General features: G+C 36.7%; 1 protein-coding gene and 1 long non-coding RNA gene across 3 annotated transcripts in view; one reads left to right on the forward strand and one right to left on the reverse strand.

Moving 5' to 3' along the window:
• wscd2 (WSC domain containing 2) overlaps nt 1-17,885 on the forward strand; it is a 43,998-nt gene that overhangs the window by 5,092 nt on the left and 21,021 nt on the right. The window contains exon 2 of one of the 2 annotated variants that reach the window (XM_043239476.1): nt 16,549-16,663. The exons of the other annotated variant lie outside the window; for it this stretch is intronic. The gene's annotated coding sequence lies outside the window, so the exon portion shown is untranslated. The remainder of the gene's footprint in view (nt 1-16,548; nt 16,664-17,885) is intronic. 2 annotated transcript variants of the gene reach the window in all.
• Nucleotides 1,848-6,570, reverse strand: LOC122345380. Its single transcript, XR_006250996.1, has 4 exons — nt 6,495-6,570; nt 6,325-6,421; nt 2,920-6,254; nt 1,848-2,819 (listed from the first exon to the last, which is right to left on the reverse strand). It is a non-coding gene; the product is annotated as an uncharacterized LOC122345380 (long non-coding RNA).

Genomic DNA, 17,885 nt, shown 5'->3' on the forward strand with positions numbered 1-17,885 from the left:
TATCTTCAAAGATAAAGGGAAGGGCAGTGCTAGCTTTTAAATCTTTTTTTGGTCAGTTGTATGAAAGCTTTCTGAATAATATCTTTTTTTGATCAGCCTCTGCTTGACCAGTCGCTGACTCTCAGCATCACTGTGAGATGAAGTCATTCTGATGAAGATCACAGTAAGCTCTTCGAGTTGCATTAAGTAATGCTTGCATTTAAGATGCCTGGGCTGCCGGAGGATGTTCAGCCATGCCTGCATAAGCATAAATTGGTTGCTAATGCTTGCCTCAAAAAAATGGGTTTTAACTAAAAAATTCAGCAGCTTGATTCTTCACTCAATTAAAGGCTGTAACATTTGAGCAATGATTGATTTACCTGGGTATTCAGAAACTCATTTTTTTCTAGCGTAAAATACTATTTCCTACTCCATCTTAACTTTGCCTGTTTTGTTTGTTTGAACATCCCTACCAGCCCAGCATAGCAACATCGGCTCAACCAATGGTGTGAGTTTGGGGGCGGAGCTATTGGTTTGCTTCCCCTATGGTTGGATGGGGATGTGATTGGGGATACCTGTTTGAAAAACACTTTTTTCCGCAATTAATGCTAGTAATGTAAAAATTACACTCTTCACCATGGAACATGCTGTAATCAGTCATCCTAAAGCTTTATATATCAACAAACATAAGACTTTATGATCATATTTCCTCTATATCTCTCTTCATCCATGGAGATAGGATAATCTATTGAGCTTTTTTTTGATCTGTTACAAGGAAAGCCTGAAGAATGGGTTGACTGCAGAGCAGCCGTATACATCTCAGCCAGATTTTCAGCTTAGTCCTGGATTAACAGCAACACTGGGCTTTTTCAGTAAATAATACTCAAGTAATCGCTGTTTGGACAGGTGGTGGGATATGAGAGTGCAGAGCAATATTTCTTTCCTTTTCTTTCTTTTCATGTTTTGGCATGCTCAAAAATTTTGATTTTGGTTTCCTAAACGTGTACAGATTTTTAAAACATTAGAACTTCATTAAATCATTATATAATATCCTACTTCTTGCATTCACATTGGCCTCTTGTCGCATATTAAAATAATGGTATCTCAAATGTACATCCTTGCCTGATCAAAATTCTTTTGTAGTAATGATGAGCCAACTGTGTTTATGTTATTTACCTCATGCATAACTGAATCAATTACTTGGCAATCTTTCCAGTTATTCTAATGATTTGCATCTTATTTAGCTTCTGTTTCAAAGCACAACATTTGAAAAAGCCTGGCCAGATGTTTTCAAATCCCCAGTGATTGATACATAAAAAGTTCTACGTGCCCATTGGGATTAGCTGCATGCTGCTTTGTGTGTGTGTTCTTGTGAAGGTGTGAACAAGGAGTGTTTGAAAGCTGGCCTCCAGATGCTTCTGAGTCTAAATTCTGTGAACCTTCCACAGCTCTAAGCCATAACTAATTTTATTTTACAGAATGGATGATGAACTGCAGGTCAGTTGATTAATGACCATGTTAAAGTACTCTTTGGAAGGATTGAGAATCTGGCCTTTTAAGATCATAATGGAGGATGGATTGTCACAGCAGAGGTGAAGAGGAACTAAGTAAAAGGCCACACAAAGATCTAGGGCTGGCCACTATATATATATTTATTGATTTATATATATTTAGTTATTTTCTATTAAATGAATGGTGCATAAGTGCTAATACAGAATGGCTGTTCACCCACAAAAAACAAAAACAAAACTTGAGATATTCTTTATTCACTATACTATTAGAGGAACAAATCCGGCAAACTATTCAGTGCATATTTGTGTTTGCACTCTGGAGAGTGTCAAAAGGTTTCTATTTACATAGTGTGTTTTGCAGCATTAAGCAATGTACCCAATCTCATTTACACATTTTCTTTTTGTGTTAACATCATTATTAATGTCTGTTGAATGTCTGAATACTGGACTACTGACTACTAGAATTCTTCATATAGTCCAAAATGAGACCCTGTGAATGTCTAAGAGAAAGATTATTTTCAGTAATTTCATTTAAAGGCAGTGGTGTGTATATATAGTTAATATAGTCAATTACAGAAGACAAAACATTCCATGTTTTGTGGTTCATGAAGTTTAAAGTGGAATTAATGGGACCTTGGCCAGGCTAATTATAGACTTTTTTGACTTTATCGCACATAACCAAGATAAAGAGGCTGGCTGCTGACAGTTAGAGATTTATAATGGTGTGCTAATGGTGTCGTGGCCATTTTTCAAGGTCAGGCTTTTGGTCTTCTTTTCATGATGGAAACCTGACTAGTGTAGACAGCTTCCAGTCTTCTTGTGTCTCAAGGGGCTTTGAACACTTGGTAATGATCTGCAGTGGTCCATGTGGTTTAGCAAATGGAGGAGAAAGTGTCAATTTTCCAGCAAGGGTTTGGAGGACCGTCGAGGAAAGCAGAAGAGCTCTTGTCCAAGAAGACATCCAGTATGAAACAACATAAAAAACTGTAGAATTTCTGTTTGGTGTGAGACACTAGTGACTGAATTTCTTTCAATTTTAACTTCATTTTCTGCATGCATGACTCCGGAGTCTGTCTTTATCTACCGCAAGAGCAAGACAGTGTCTCTGTGAAATTATGAATATGATTAAATAAAATCTGTTGATTCATTCACTTATTCAGTTAGTTATAACCTCATTTCATCAGATATCATCACAGCAGCCGTCACAGCAGCCGTCTCACACACTATTTCAGTCTCTTTATTGAAGGTAGACCATTTACTGAATCTGACCCGGGATAATGAAGAACTGATTGTGTGCGAGAGACACAGAGGACCCTGAGAAAGATGCCCCTGAAAGGGAGAGAGAAAGCGAATAATAGCGACTTAAAAGTGGTCTTGAGATAACATTCACTACATGTCTGTAGGCTTGCAGCAAGCAATAATTACCCACTGGGAATGGCAGACCTGTGCTTGTTCGACGGTGAACTCTTCCGTCTGCCTTAAAGGACGGCCTTTGTGGGTGTGCGTGAACCTGAGAGGGTGGCCGAACACAGGGCCACCAGACCTTGGGGTCCTGCCAATGTTCACTCCCACCTTCAATCCAATCAGGATGTTGGATGCAGTTACCAACCACAATGGCAGCAATGAGATATCAGCTTTCGTCGATGGAATGGAATAGAACAGAATGAAAATGAATGGAAGTAAACGGCTAGGAATGGCACTCTGCATAATGGAATGAAATGGAATACATTACGTGTAACAATAGTATGCTATGGAGGGAATAGAAGGAAATAAACGAGACGGGAAGGATGGTAAGAGCCGCTTGTGCTGTGATGCACACACGGCTCTCACGATCAGTGGAATTAAGCCGCATTATGCTTAATTCCTTAAAATTAATTCCTATTCTGGAGTAATTAATGCACTCCGAGGGAGATGATCGGTGGGACTGAGCAGGAAAGATAAACAGACTGCTGCTGTTTTTCGCTCTATCTTTTTCCGTATGCTGTGTCTGTTTTATTAATGCACTCACCTGGTAATCACCTGCTAATGGAGCAGAATCAAATCCAAACCATAACAACCAGGAACACTGAAAATAATCAACACTGTTAACTGAATGTAAATTACACTGAGGGTAAGAGAGCTGTTAATGTGGACAGCACAAAACACTTTATGAGGGAGTTGGGAAAACATACACTGGTTTTGCATTTTTGCAATTTGTAAATATTACAGTAATTTGAATACGTAAGCAAGAACGCTTTGAATTGTTTTGCTGACCTAACATGAATTCTGCTCCTGAACACTACAGATTCGCTTTTGTTGTTATATACCGTCAACAAGAGCTTGCCTTTTATCTTAGCTTTCCTGAAGATCTGTGATTTATGTGATTTTTTTTAGTGTTTGCTGAAGGTGGTGGCTGTAGTAAGATAGCTCAGACTATTTTGCTGTGAATCCTCACCTTACAAGTCATCGATAAACTTTAACAAGTCTTTAAGTTTCCTTTTTTGTCATTTAGCCTGCGGTGGAGACACAGCTGTCCCAAAAAATGCAAACAACAGGTTTGTTTGCCGTTTAGAATTGAGAAAATTTCAATTCATTCCAATATTCTTGAATTTGAATTGAGTTGGTAAACACTTTACAGATTTGCCATTTCAATTTAAGGAAGCATAATTTAAAGAAATTGATTGTAAATTTTGTTTGTAATTGATATTCAACCTCAAGCTATATTTGCATTTTTATTATTTGGTAAATTATTTAATATTTGAGTCAGAAACAGCAGACTGTTCTTGCAGAGTTAGCATTGCCCCACTTTATAGTTTCTGTGCACAGCCACAGTCATAACCTTTATGAAGAATATCAATTTGGTTTTGAGACTTTTGTCTTTGCAAATTCAGGGATCTTATCTTGTATGGAGTTAGTAAAATGTTTTATGTGTTAAGTCTATTGCCCTCACCAAGGCTGAATTTATTGATCAAAAACATAGTCCAAAATTTCATAATGTTGAATATTGTTACAATTTAAAAGTGTTTTTATTAAAATATATTGAAAAATGTATTCCTGCAATGGCAAAGCTGAAGTGAATTCAAAACAGATGCTCCTTCATATTTTGTGGATTACTTTAAATTAAATTAGTATTTTATTAAATTATTTAAACTCACTGACATTTGACCAGCTCATGTTCAGGTGCCATCAACAGTCCTTCATACATCTACATTACGTTAAGATTGAAAGTAAATAATAGTTATCGTGCAGTCAGGAATTGTTTCATCCTAAGTCTCCATATACAAATACCAGTCAGTAGCTTTCCCTTTAACAGCTTTAACACAGTGTAGTATAAACAGGATTCTAGATTTATTCCACTGAGATTACAAAAATGTAAACCTCTGTGATGGCAGTGTGTCTGTGGTCTAATGAGTCAGTCTTAGCTTACACTTGTATGAGGTATTTCTCATATCGCTCTAGAATGCATTTACTTTGGACAAATCATCAAGCGCTTTGCTCCTGCCAAAGAGAAGAGCTTAAACAATGCTGTCAGGCACATTAGGAATGTCATCAGCTATTCCTGCATGTCAGGCGGGGAGTCTTGCTTTTAGTAGCATAATGAGTATAAACAATTTTAATGTACAATTATTCTGTCAACAAAGGAATCTTAGCATTTCACCCCTGTTGAGTAAACCTGCTACATAAACACAGCTCAGGATAGAGACCTTGTAATCGTTCAAAATGGCTTCCTTTTGCGTCATGCAGATCTGATCTTAGAATGTTTTATTTGTTCTGTAATTTTTTTTTTGTCCCGTTGCTTGTAATTAGTTTCTTAATTTCTTTTCTTAATTAGTTCTTTTTTCATAACTATAAAAACTATAAAGATATTAGCATCCACACCAGCGAACAATATAGCCTGTATTTACTGGTCTTTAGTGACCTTGAGGTTTTTTATCATTATTATGATTTTGATACTGCTTGCAAATTTTTGTTTTTAATTTCTATGTTATTAAACATTTTGATATCACAGGGGCCTTGTTTAAAGCGAATAAACCTATAATGCGATATTTCTTTACAGTGAAATATTGCTATCTATATTGCTTATAATACTGCCAGTTCGCACACCCCCCGACAATTAGATATAGGTATGTATAAAGATAATTACTATCGTTATTTATGATGACCAGTATTATAATCAAGAAAACACCTAGTATTCTGCTCTAGCTTTGTATTATTTTGAAATCTGTATTTTGTTTTTAAAGTCACCTTGGATAAAATTAGCCGCTAAAAGATTCAATGCGTATGTGAATATTTAAAAATTTTTTAAAAACAAAATTGATTATTAAATGTTTTATGCTTTGAACCCATATCCAAGTAAACAGCTAGAGCTGCAGTGGGTCTTTTGAACCATCATGGGAGAAGCATGCTAATAATATTGAAGGAGGGGATGTGTGAACTTCATTAGACATCTGAGGTTTGCCTCACCCACGGCTAATGTATTAATACATTTCCACAGCAGAATTCTTTGTGTGTATGTAGCATCTTAGCAACAAGAAGTCTTTCTGCCACATTTCTCAAAGGAACCCGCAGTCATTTCTTTCTCATGCAGGCACCTTTCTCCATGCTCAGCCCCTCCCGTCCAGCGCATGTTCTCCCGTTCTTTTCGTAGTTCACTCTACTTCTGCAATTTATCTTCCGCCCACTCTCTCAAGACTCACCAGCTCTTTGTCTTGTTCTCGCCCTCTTTCGCAGTCTCTTTTTCTCTTGCGCTCTCGCCTCATTTTTTATTCATATTCAGAATGGTTTCTGAAAGGAAGAGCGGAAACTTCAGTGCTGCATGCAGGCGTTCGGCAGCAAGGACCTTTATACCACATACCTCACTGACGCTGACAGACGGCTTTTTGTGTGCACGTACGCAAACCCACAAGCCACATGTAGCCTTCAAGCACTGCTGGGCTTTTCCCCCTTTGCTTCTTTTTTTAAGATGCATTAATGAGATTAGATGATTTTCTATAAAAATCAACAATTCTATCATCGTTTACTCACCCTCATGTCATTTTAAACCTGTGTTATGGCCTTTGGTGCAATCCAGAACAAAAGTCTTTGCTAGTCACTCTTTTCATGTGGCTGAATTGAATCTTCAGCTCTTCCGCTTCAAAACAAGGTTTCGAAAGCACTGTAAAAGTGCCATAAGTGTTTCATACAAATGCTGCTGTAGTCGGTATATACAGTGGTGTAAAAAGTTTGATTTTTAATTTTTTTTACGTGTTTCAGATCATCAAACTATTTTAATATTAATCAAAGATAACACAAGTAAACACATGCAGTTTTTAAATTAAGGTTTTTATTATGAAGGGAAAATCAAATTCCAACCCACATGGCCCTGTGTGGAAAAAGTGCTTGCCCCCTAAATCTAATAACTAGTTGGGCCACATTTAGCAGCAACGGCTGCAATCAAGCGTTTGCGATAACTTAGAGGGTTTGAGAACATGAACCACCTTTTTAAAGTCATGCCATAGCATCTCAATAGGATTCAGGTCAGGACTTTGACTGGGCCACTCCAAAGTGTTCTTCTTTTTTTTTCTTCAGCTATTCAGAGGTGGACTTTTTGGTGTGTTTTGGGTCATTGTTCTGCTGCAGAACCCAAGATCACTTCAGCTTGAGGTTACGAACAGATGGCCGGACATTGTCCTTGACTATTTTTTGGTAGACAGCAGAATTGATGGTACTGGAGGTCCTGAAGCAGCTAAACAGCCCCAGACCATTACACTACCACCACCATCTTTTTCTGAAATGCTGTGTTTCTTTTACTACAAATGTAATGGGACACACATCTTGCACTGGTACTACTGTACAAAGAAACAGAACTTGCAGATGACTTCTGTTGTTTATAAGCGATGAAGCAGCTATTTATTGCAAATGCAGCTTGTGAAATACTCTCTACTGCGTGAAAAGATATTATTCAGCCGTATATTCACAACAGTATAAATATATTATCAAAATATGATGCTTGTTTTGATGAGAGTCCTGTGCCTCAGTGCTGATGAGAGGCTCATTTCTGAACCAAATCAATTGGTTCGCTGAAAAAAATCACATCAAAAAGAATAATCTTTTCACGAATTGTAGAGTGCTACTTCTCAACAGACAATGAGAGGTAAAGCAGTGTCAGCTGATTTTCAGCAAACGGTGATGCACAAAGCTCAATCATCACATAGCTTTCATATGGACCACTTTAGTGATACTTTCATGGTGCTTTTGTGTCCTTTTGAAGCTTGATAGCTTTAATTTCTCTTCATTGTAACTGCTTTTCAGAATGTCTACTTTTTTTATTGTGTTAAAGAGAAAGTCATGCAGTTTTTGAACCTCACGAAGATCAGTAAATGGTGACAGAGGTGTGCTTTCGCTTTAATGTTGAAGGACTTCTTTATTTGTTTCTCGGTTCTGTCTCTCGCTCCTCGTCTCTCAGCTCAGGAAGGATTTGAGAGGCACAGTGCTCTCCTGACACACATCAAGAGCCAAATTTTGTTCTTCCTGCTGTCTCAGTTCTCTAATGAGACTAACCCAGCTCTAACTAGAGCTTGAGCTGCCATAAAGGCTATTACACTTAAATACTCATTCAGCAAAAAGAACAAGATGCTATTCACGCAGGACTTCTCTTCAGAAAATATTATAGAATAACCAACACCGCAAGATTTAGCATGAAACATTTATTTGCGTACCTAAAATAATCACTTCATGGGTTTGTAGAATTGGGTAATGAATGTAAAAACTATAATAAAATGCTTAGCGATCTTCATAATTTGTGCGTAAGGAGGTGATTTATCTGTTTATCAGGGTTGAGTTTGGTTTTCTCAACCTGTTGAGAGGAGTCAGTCTAGACTAAGAAGCTTTAGGAGCAAAAAACAGACAGACAGGATTATAGGATCTTATGCTTATTTAGCATACAATACCTGTCAGACTTAAGGTCATTGCACTCCGAGTCTGAAAGTTATTTCATATTCGTTATCTTAAAAATCTTTCACGGACAGAAACCCTTGCATACTAAGTTTGATATTAAGCCGTTGCGAAAAAAAAATCCCCAAACTCTACAGAATGGAATCTTCAAGCAGTGAGAATGATGTTGTTGTCTTCTCAGTTCCATCCAGTCCTGAGATAAAATTTAAAGTTTACCTCAGGATGTGGCAGTTTGATGCTTTGCTTGCAATGCTAGAGCTACTTATTAAAAAGAAGACCACTAATTTCTGACCACTCATTGTGCATCTTTACAGTGCTTTGCGCTGAGAGACTCTAGATTTTAGCATTCACTACAGATGCAATAAACGCTCTGAATTTTTTTATTGGAGCAGGTGTGTAAATGTGATTGACATTAGTGTAAGGTCGTGTTTATTTTTACAACAACTGAAGTTTTCTAACTCGGGTGTGCAATGACCTTTAAATTTATCTGATTAGTTTGTTACTAATATACATGCATTTTTTAAGATGCATTATTTTTATTAGAGACTTTGAATGCTTCTCTTTCATCAGAATATTTGTTATTTGTAATAATAGCTATATTTTAACTTTTAACAATTAATATGCACTTTTTAAAATCTTTTACTTTGACAGCTTTTATGATACCTGCAATAATCATTTATTATTTTTTTCATTCATTTGCAAAAACCGATAAATGCCATTTAAAAAAAAGGGGTGTGCAGTATTTTTTACGTACAGTGTGATGTGAACACTAAACACTTTTTGTCAAAAAAGCCAGTATTATCCACATCATGAGTTCACTTTTTACTGCAGTAGTGCAGAAACGACTGTTGGAGTTATCTGCTTTTGCTATGAAACAAACATTTAATATGAAAAAAAAACATACTTTTAATTTTAATAACCTGTATTTGTTTAAGTTATTATTACTTATTAAAAACAACCCAGTTGCAGTTTGATTGATTTTACTTGGAATGTGCAATTAAAAAAATGTGAATTCTGACAAACAAAAAACCTCCCCCTCTGCCCTGTGGACTGGTGTGGGATAATTTAGTACTTAAAATTATACTGAATTAAACCTGAGATCTGTGCATTGATTTGTTTTTGTTGAACCGGAGACGTGCAGGATTACCCCCGCGTTACCCTTTGGATTGATATGTTTAAAGGCAGAAAGCTCTTGGCTGTGATATGGGGGTCTGTGTGGGTGGGTGTATGACTGACATGAGTCAGATAACAAAAATCCTTCCTCTGGCCGGGCTCAAAAATAAAAATAATCACTGGCCTGTTGCCCCTCTCCCTCTCTGACTCAGACATGCAGGTCAGCGTGTGGCAGATTGAAGTAGATGGGCATGCTTGTGTGTTTGTGTGTTTGTGTGTAGTGCATTAATTTTCGAGTACCGCTGTGTACCAAGGGTTTTGGTTTCAGATTTTGTAATTGCACCCGAGTGAGCTGTTAACAATGAAAAACCGAACGTGCAAATTTGTGTGAGTTATAAAAAAAGAGAAGTCACCAGGGTTAGGAAACAGCATCCAGGAAGGGACGGATCAGTGAAACGTTTTTCCGGTTTGGCTGTAGTGTGGAAAAACAGACTGTAAGTTAATTAATGACGCGGTTGACCAAAGGTGACGCAGGAAACCATGCCATAGCGAACTCTATTTTGAGGGTGCGCGCGAACGTTACTGCTTGAGCTTATCTCTAGATGTATTTAGTACATAGATTCAGCTCGTATGAATCTCCGTAATCCAAAAACAATATTTGTTTAAGGAGCTAAATGCATTTTTATGACTGATATGAATAGCAGTAACAAGCCCTAAGGGCAGTTGTTCTAAAATCTTTAAGGCCAATCCATGCTTTACGTAAGGCATCATTGGAAATAGTGTATGTGGTTTAATGAGAACATCAGTGTGACGTCTGAGTTTAGGCTACATGTGCGCTTGTGGGGTGTCCTTTCAGGTGCCCTTCGACACTCGTTTGAACGTTTTTTATGTTATAATTTGTGATTTTAAAATAAATGTTTTATTAGGTATTGATGCGTTTGTTGCAGACTAAGAGCAGGCTGTAGCAAACAGCAAAACATCTAATCAGTTCAATGGCTCAAACCACTGCGCTGCTCATTATCCTGATTGGAGTAGCATGAGAGTTTCAGGTCAGTTATTTTTGACATCCAGCTATTGCTTGGGTGCATAGCAATCATGCTATGGGTCAGATATTTCTAGATTTATTCGCTAACTTTTCTGTCTGCAGTTGTCTGATATAAGTCTAATAAGTGTTATAAGATGCCCTTTTCCTAGCTCATCTCACAAGACTAAAAAAAAGACACAAGACACAAGTTTGTGGTAATGCATATCACTTGTTTGGGGTAAATATGATTTTTGTAAATGTTTTATTATTATTATTATTATTATTATTATTATTATTATTTGATCTTTCATACTCACCAAGGCTGCAGTTAATTGATTAAAAATACATCAAAGTGTAAGTGATTAAACATTAAATAATAACTATGTTATATTTTTAATTTTCATAGTCACTTTTGTTGTTTATTTTTCAGTAGGTCAATTTTGTCTTGTTTAGAGACATTGCAAAACTCTTTTTGGTATAGAGTTTAAGTTATAAATAGGCATGGAAATTCATGAGAAGAGCCAATTTAAAAAAAAATAAATAAATCCATGTAGACGCTGAACACTTCTGTGAACCTTAGCACTTTTTAATGCAAGATGCAGAATTTTATCACTGAGGGCTGGTGAAGGGGAATCGTGGACAAGCAAATGCACAGCTACTATGTAAATACAGTATATCATGCAGAAAATCAGGGCTATTGTACAACATATATATATAAGGGGATTACCGTACTTTTAACCCATTTTTTTGTTAGCTCCCTCTGTCCCTGTCCCTACCTCCTGTTTCCCCAGATGAATAAAAGCATGAGGATTGAGGGTAATGGACTATGTAACATTATAAAGATTACAATGAGGCACTTCTCTCCAATCCCTCGGCTTAAGCTCCACTATAAAAACCCAATGCTCTTATTGTGCTGTCCATAGAAGCAGCACAGTCACTATTAGCTGATGTTAGACACTGATTGATTGAAATTGCTGCTCAGTGTCAGCAGCACAATGGAGAAAAGTAACAATTAGACATACAGTTCAGCTGATATTTCCCTATCTTTGCTGTTTATTACATTTAAAATATACATTTCTCACCTTCTTTGTGCTAATTGGTCTCATTTTCTACTAGGTAGCTATTTTATGTAAAATTAGCTAGCGCCGGGCATTTAAACGCCATGTTTTCATGATGTGTATTTTTTTCTTTTGTCTTGAGCTTTATTTGTGTTTTCAAAATGCAGCGCAGTGCAACAAAATGAACAGCATAGAAAATTAAAATCTTAACGTGTTTTCTCAGATGTGGAACTGAAACTAGATTTTATATATAGCCTGCATTTCACTGTTATGAAACCATTTTTGTGAACTCAGGTAGACACCAACAGTCTGTATACTTTAATGGGAAGATATGAAATGTTTATTTAGTTATTTGCGAGATTTGAAAGAGTTTGTCCTGAGTGCTCTGATAACCCACTTCCCCTCTCACCTGCTACGCGCGGGAAAATGACCTTAAGTGACGTGTAAACCCCAGTAGCAGGATCAAACGGAAGAGAGGAAATCCCTGCAGATTCTCACTGAGAAATTGTTATCTGGCTGCCAGATCGTTTGAGCAGACACACCAGTAATTAATTGCAGTTGGGCAAAGAGCCAGTAAACAGGCACATGCTAAGAGATCAGACATCCCTCTAATTAAAATGGCTGGCATGAAAACGACGGGGTAAGGCAGGCTTTGTGTGTCTTAAATGGGCTATAGCCATAGAGAAGACATCCAGTCAAGAGATATGATGGCAAGTGCAGTGCATGGGTGTAAACTGGGATATGGGTGGAAAGATATGTTCCTAACGGACACGTTAATGGTCCTTTCCAGTACATTTCTGTGACATGTTTTGCAGATGCTGTTTGCAGGAGGCAGTGAAAGTGGTAAGACTTATTTTCTGTGCACTTTTCTGAAACCGAAGGCCACAGTGTGGGGAAATTAACAGCTGAAAACTTTACATTTGCCCGGATGATCTTGACAAGTGCGTCGGACTACAAATAACTAATCCATCTTTCCTCAATACAGACCGCTGGCGGGTAACTGAGGTCAGAAAACTAGTTTCATAACCAAGCACATGCTCTAAAACTATTTTATACTATTTTAGTAGTCCATATCTGAAAAAAGCTATTCTACTAATTATAAGCTGATCAGTGTAAACTATTAACTGTTGTAGCTGTCCCTATATGCCTGAAATAACACGCTTATATATTAGGTAAACAAAATCTTTTATTTTATTCATAATTAATCGTTTGACAGCATCATTATTTATCGACCTGTATTTACTGTAGGTTTGTGATTTGGGTTTAAGCAGTTCAAGAACCTTTTTTTTTTAAATGATATTTTGTTGTATTGTTGTTTATATTCTGCTCACAAAATGCATTCAACAACTGCACAATGATCTTCCCGACACCTGTGTAGGCAAAGACATGGTGCATCTGTGGTACATTAGTGTATATTAGTCAGTTGACATTGTAAGTGAACTATGGTCTGATGTAACAAGTAAGCAAAGTTTAAATACACACAAGGTGATGCTAAGTAGATCACTTGGGTATTCATGGCAAATGTAAGTGGTAGTCAGAGTTTGACACATGCTGGTGTATGGCGAGATGCCTGCGGGCCTGTAGATTCTAATGTAAACATCATTATAGTGTCTGTGGAATTCAGCCTTTAATCCTGAAGCAAAAGCCATAACTGCTGAACAGAGTGTAGAAACAAAGAAAACACGAGGAGCGAGAGCGAGAGCAAGGCAGAGAGAAGGGCCCCTGTGGTTCCGGGGTCACGACACTTTAATGGGGAAATGCTGATGCTGTCATTTTTAACACACTATACATGAGGTCCCATCTGAACTCTTGGCAGGCATTAAGGAATGTCTGCTTTTTACACAGTTTTAAGTCAATTTCTTGTGTTTCGAATAATTTGAACCTTCTGCAACAAAAGCCTAATAACTGAATTACCATTTTTGTCAGGAAGTAAGACTGGGGCGATATGGCCAAGAGAATTAAATTACGATAAATATTTTACATTTCTTTCAAGTTTAAAGATTGTTGATATAGTGTGAAGGCTGTAGAAACCAGACCATTAATTTTGGTTTTAAACGACTCGTTTTTAAATTTTCCGGTCATTTTTCCTTATAAGTAAAGTTCATATCTGCATGCTTCAATGAGTCATATTTTTTCAAATCATAAAACAGCTCTGTGCTGCTTGACTTTGAGGAAACACATCTTCACCACAGTTTGCAGTGCATTCTGCACTAATAATGATACAACAATGTAATATCTCTGCACATTTTACAGTAGCTTGAGACAGTAAAATATAAAAATTAGGTTCTTTCAATTTTATAATATGAAATCTAAGTTTGAGTTTTATTAAAATATCCAATGGTCTTCCATAGTAGCTTATATTTAGATCACGATAGGCCCAGTTAGACACACACACAAATACCTCTATACCACTGTAAAATGTCTAGGTATTTGTATGAAAAACAGTAGGCTAATTACACTTGTATAAATACACAAACATAATTATACTCCATTACTCCTTTAATAATGGTCTGCATTAATAATATAAAACATAATCTATATGAATGAATTCAAGCAGAGCTCAATTTAAGACAATGCATGGATCCAACATAATAATACACATCAGATTTCTTTCTCAACTCTTCGTTCATAAGTAGATGTAAAAGAGGGGCTGACATGCATCTGAGACACGGCTCTCTATAATGGATTGTACCGTCTTTTCTTCATATGGCTGAATGTTTTGAAATAGGCAAAGCTTAAAAACACATGCAAAAGCTCAACTTGTCACAAATCAGCGGTGGGGCCAGTGACAAATCCATCAGCTGTCCCAAGTGTCTTTCAATCTGGCCTCAAGCCGTCGAGCAGTTCTTGTTGTCGAGAGCACATGTGTCCATTAATGTCAATGTAATAGCCTATTATAAATAGCTAATTGAAGGAAAATAAGATTAAAACCAAGATGTGTACATTTATTAGCTCTGCCGCTTTACTGTAGCTAGTACAGACCCACATCTCTTGGCATCTTGTTGAAAACCGTCAGGAATGCTTTGCAGAATCAAAATTGTGGCCAAACCTCAATCACACATGGAGAAAATCACTTACATCATTTCTGATGGGAAACATTTGTTTTCCTGAAACGGACATATTGTTGTTGCTTTATTATCAAAATTTTGTTTCACTCAAGAAAATGTTTCTTTAATTTACTGTGAATGTTTGTCTTTGGATTTTTGGGGTCATTGATAGACAAATGGACTTAGATTTACTTCAACTGTGAAAACAAACCTCAAAACACAAGTCCTTATCGTGTGAACCGTATGGGTGGAGAGTATGAAGTTGTTTGTGGACTTTCCCTATCTGACCTCAGAGCCTTTACTATTTCTATTGCTCAATCAGCCAGATGGGAAACAAGGAAATTCTAATGCTAAACTAAAATCAGTGTTTATTTTGACACAATTTTTTTCAGTAGCTTTTAGATTTCCAAAAGCTAGCAATATGTTCTTTCTAAAATCTCCAGTTGTCACTTATACCTTTACCTATTATATGTTATTCTAAATTCTGATAAATTTTCATAAATTAGTTTCAAACTTCATCTGGATTCCTCACTAAATAACTCATACAAACTCAAAAAAATTAAGGCATACTCTTAACAAAGCTGTATTTATTTGATAAGTGTTAATCCTGTTATTTATTATAACAATTTTTAATACAACAATAATAACTTTTAACAATTTGAATATATTTAAATCAGATTTATTTCTGTGATGCCAACTTTGAATTAGAAACCAGAATTCCAGTCTTCAGTGTCACATGATCCCTAGAAATCGTTCAAAAATGCTGATTTGCCGCTCTAGAAACATTTTTATGTTAAAAAAAAGTTGTGCTACTTATTTTTTAGTGTAAGATGTAATGCATTTTTAAGGAAAATTTATTACAAATATTTATTTTTTTTTGCAATCTTTATTGTAACTTTCACAACTGAATGGATCCCTGATGATTAATTGTTTTAAGACTCCGAACAGCAATAACAGCAGTATGTATACATCTCTTTGTAAGGTACAGTGACATAAATGATGGAGATCTCTCCTAACACCATCCACCATTGCTGGCTTGGTGACGTATAGAGTGTATTATAGGTAGAGGTAAAGGTGTACGGTCTGTATGCGACAGCGACAGCATGGGTGGTCCCACAGGAGCGGTGCTATTTTTTATTTACAATGGGGCATGTGCAGGAAGGATCTGTAATGCACTGTGGCTCTGAGTATGCTGATGCGCAGTGGCTTGGCTTGCCTCCTCTAGCAGTAATGGAGTGTGTATTTATGGAAAAGCCTGTGGACTGCAACCTAAGGTCATGGCCCTTAACTCAAGCAACCAAGATTAATTCTGACATGGTTTGCCCAACACTCTCTCAGAGCAAACATTTGTAGTCTTATTTGGTGTGAATGTGAAAAAATATCCATTGGTCCTGTCTGATTAATGTAGAGGTCAAGCCACTTATTTCCATTCTAACATCCTGCCTCACTGAGAACGTCCTCCAAATTATTTAAAAAGGGTGCTGAGATCAGTGTTAATATAACAGATTAAATATGAACTTGTTCAATTAATGTTTGACACAAAATCTTTTTACAAAATTTGTGCATTATAATGACTTTTTGGAGCCACGGTGCTTTATATCACAGTAATGCTTTTGAATTTAGGTCTAGTATTTTTTTTTTTTACTGGTGTCTGTATTGAAAATGATCTGCAATCTTGAATCTATGAGTTTTACCACGAAAAAGCACATTTGCACACACGTACACGTTTACAAGCCCTTTTAAAGGCCTGGGTCTACAGGGTTAAAAAAACATGCGCCTAAGGCAAATAAAAAAAAAAAAAGTATAAAGAGCCTACACTAAGTGAAATCCTTGACACCGTGGTGCGCAACATGAATTTAAATTAATTTTCCCTCTCTTTCCCTTCTCTTCTCCCCTCTCTATAGGAACTGAGCTATATCGGCTCTGAATGAAGTCTGTGTGCTGCTGGTTTAGAATGTTGTCACGATAACATCAGCCTGACTCCGCTCTGACTGTGGCAGGTGGGAGCCCAGGGGTCAGGTAACGGTGACACTGGGTCGTTGTAAACCCAAACACACACACACACACACACACACACACTCACACACACTCACACACACTCTCACATGCATGCTCACGGTAAGCCTGTAGCGGGCTGTTTGCTACGGAAAATTCCGTTACCCTCAGAAGGAGGCTGATTATGACTGCTTGTTTAAACACCATGAATGTTTTTGCTCACTGTGGACACTGGGCTCTTTGAGAGAACGGGAATGGACTCCTCCCATCCTGAAATCCTTCACTGCAAAAATGTGATGAGGATTTTTGGCGAGTAAAAATATCTTTAAAGTGCCTCTGTTATGGGTTATGAAAGGTTCATATTTTGGTTTCGGGAGTCCCCAACAACAGGTTGACATGCATGCAAGTTCACGAAACGCTTTCCTTGTCTTATAATATGCTTTTATTTTTACCTTATTTGCTCAACGACTCAACAACTCACTCAATGTTGAATTTTTTCCAAATGTCTTTTTTTGGGTGATGCTAATCTGCTAAATTGGTCTGATTGGTCGATGCAATTTCTATTTCATAATAAAAGCTGCATTTTGTGAGTGCAGTTCTGCTTTGTGTACAGTCGTTACCAGGGTAACAGCTAATGTACCACTCCAAAAGAGGCACCTAGTGGCAAAGAATGAATTTGCATTTTTATTTCAAGTGGACAGGCAATATGCTAATGTTTCATGTTGACCTCATTTTGAAACAGCTTGGGATTTGTTTTAAAAATGATTCGTTTCAGTGAATCAGAATTGACTCTTTTGATAGACAATAACTTTATATACGGTGCACTTTCAGATTTAGAAGATTTTTTTCATTCACACACCGCATAAAAAGGTAGTTTTCAAAAATCCATAATAGGGGCACTTTAACGTATCTAAAACTAAATCATTACACAGGACTGAATACTATTACTATTATTAAGCACAACTGACTGTTTTGATCAAAATAAAATTATGCAAAAAGATTTTCAACTGGTTTTGGAAGAAAGTCCAATTAATATATTTTCTATGAATACATGTCGTAAAATTATTTTTTTACTTTAATTTTTTTGTAAAAGTGAATTTAATTAATTAATATATTTATTATAATTAATTAATTAATTTATTAACGTATTTACAAAATTCACAAACGTGCACATTAGGTCTTAAATTCTTGTTTTAGGATGGACTACAATACACTTTTTAGATTCTTCTTTGACCTAGTTATTTTC

Source organism: Puntigrus tetrazona, chromosome 5, assembly GCF_018831695.1.
Source record: "Puntigrus tetrazona isolate hp1 chromosome 5, ASM1883169v1, whole genome shotgun sequence".
NCBI lineage: Eukaryota > Metazoa > Chordata > Actinopteri > Cypriniformes > Cyprinidae > Puntigrus > Puntigrus tetrazona.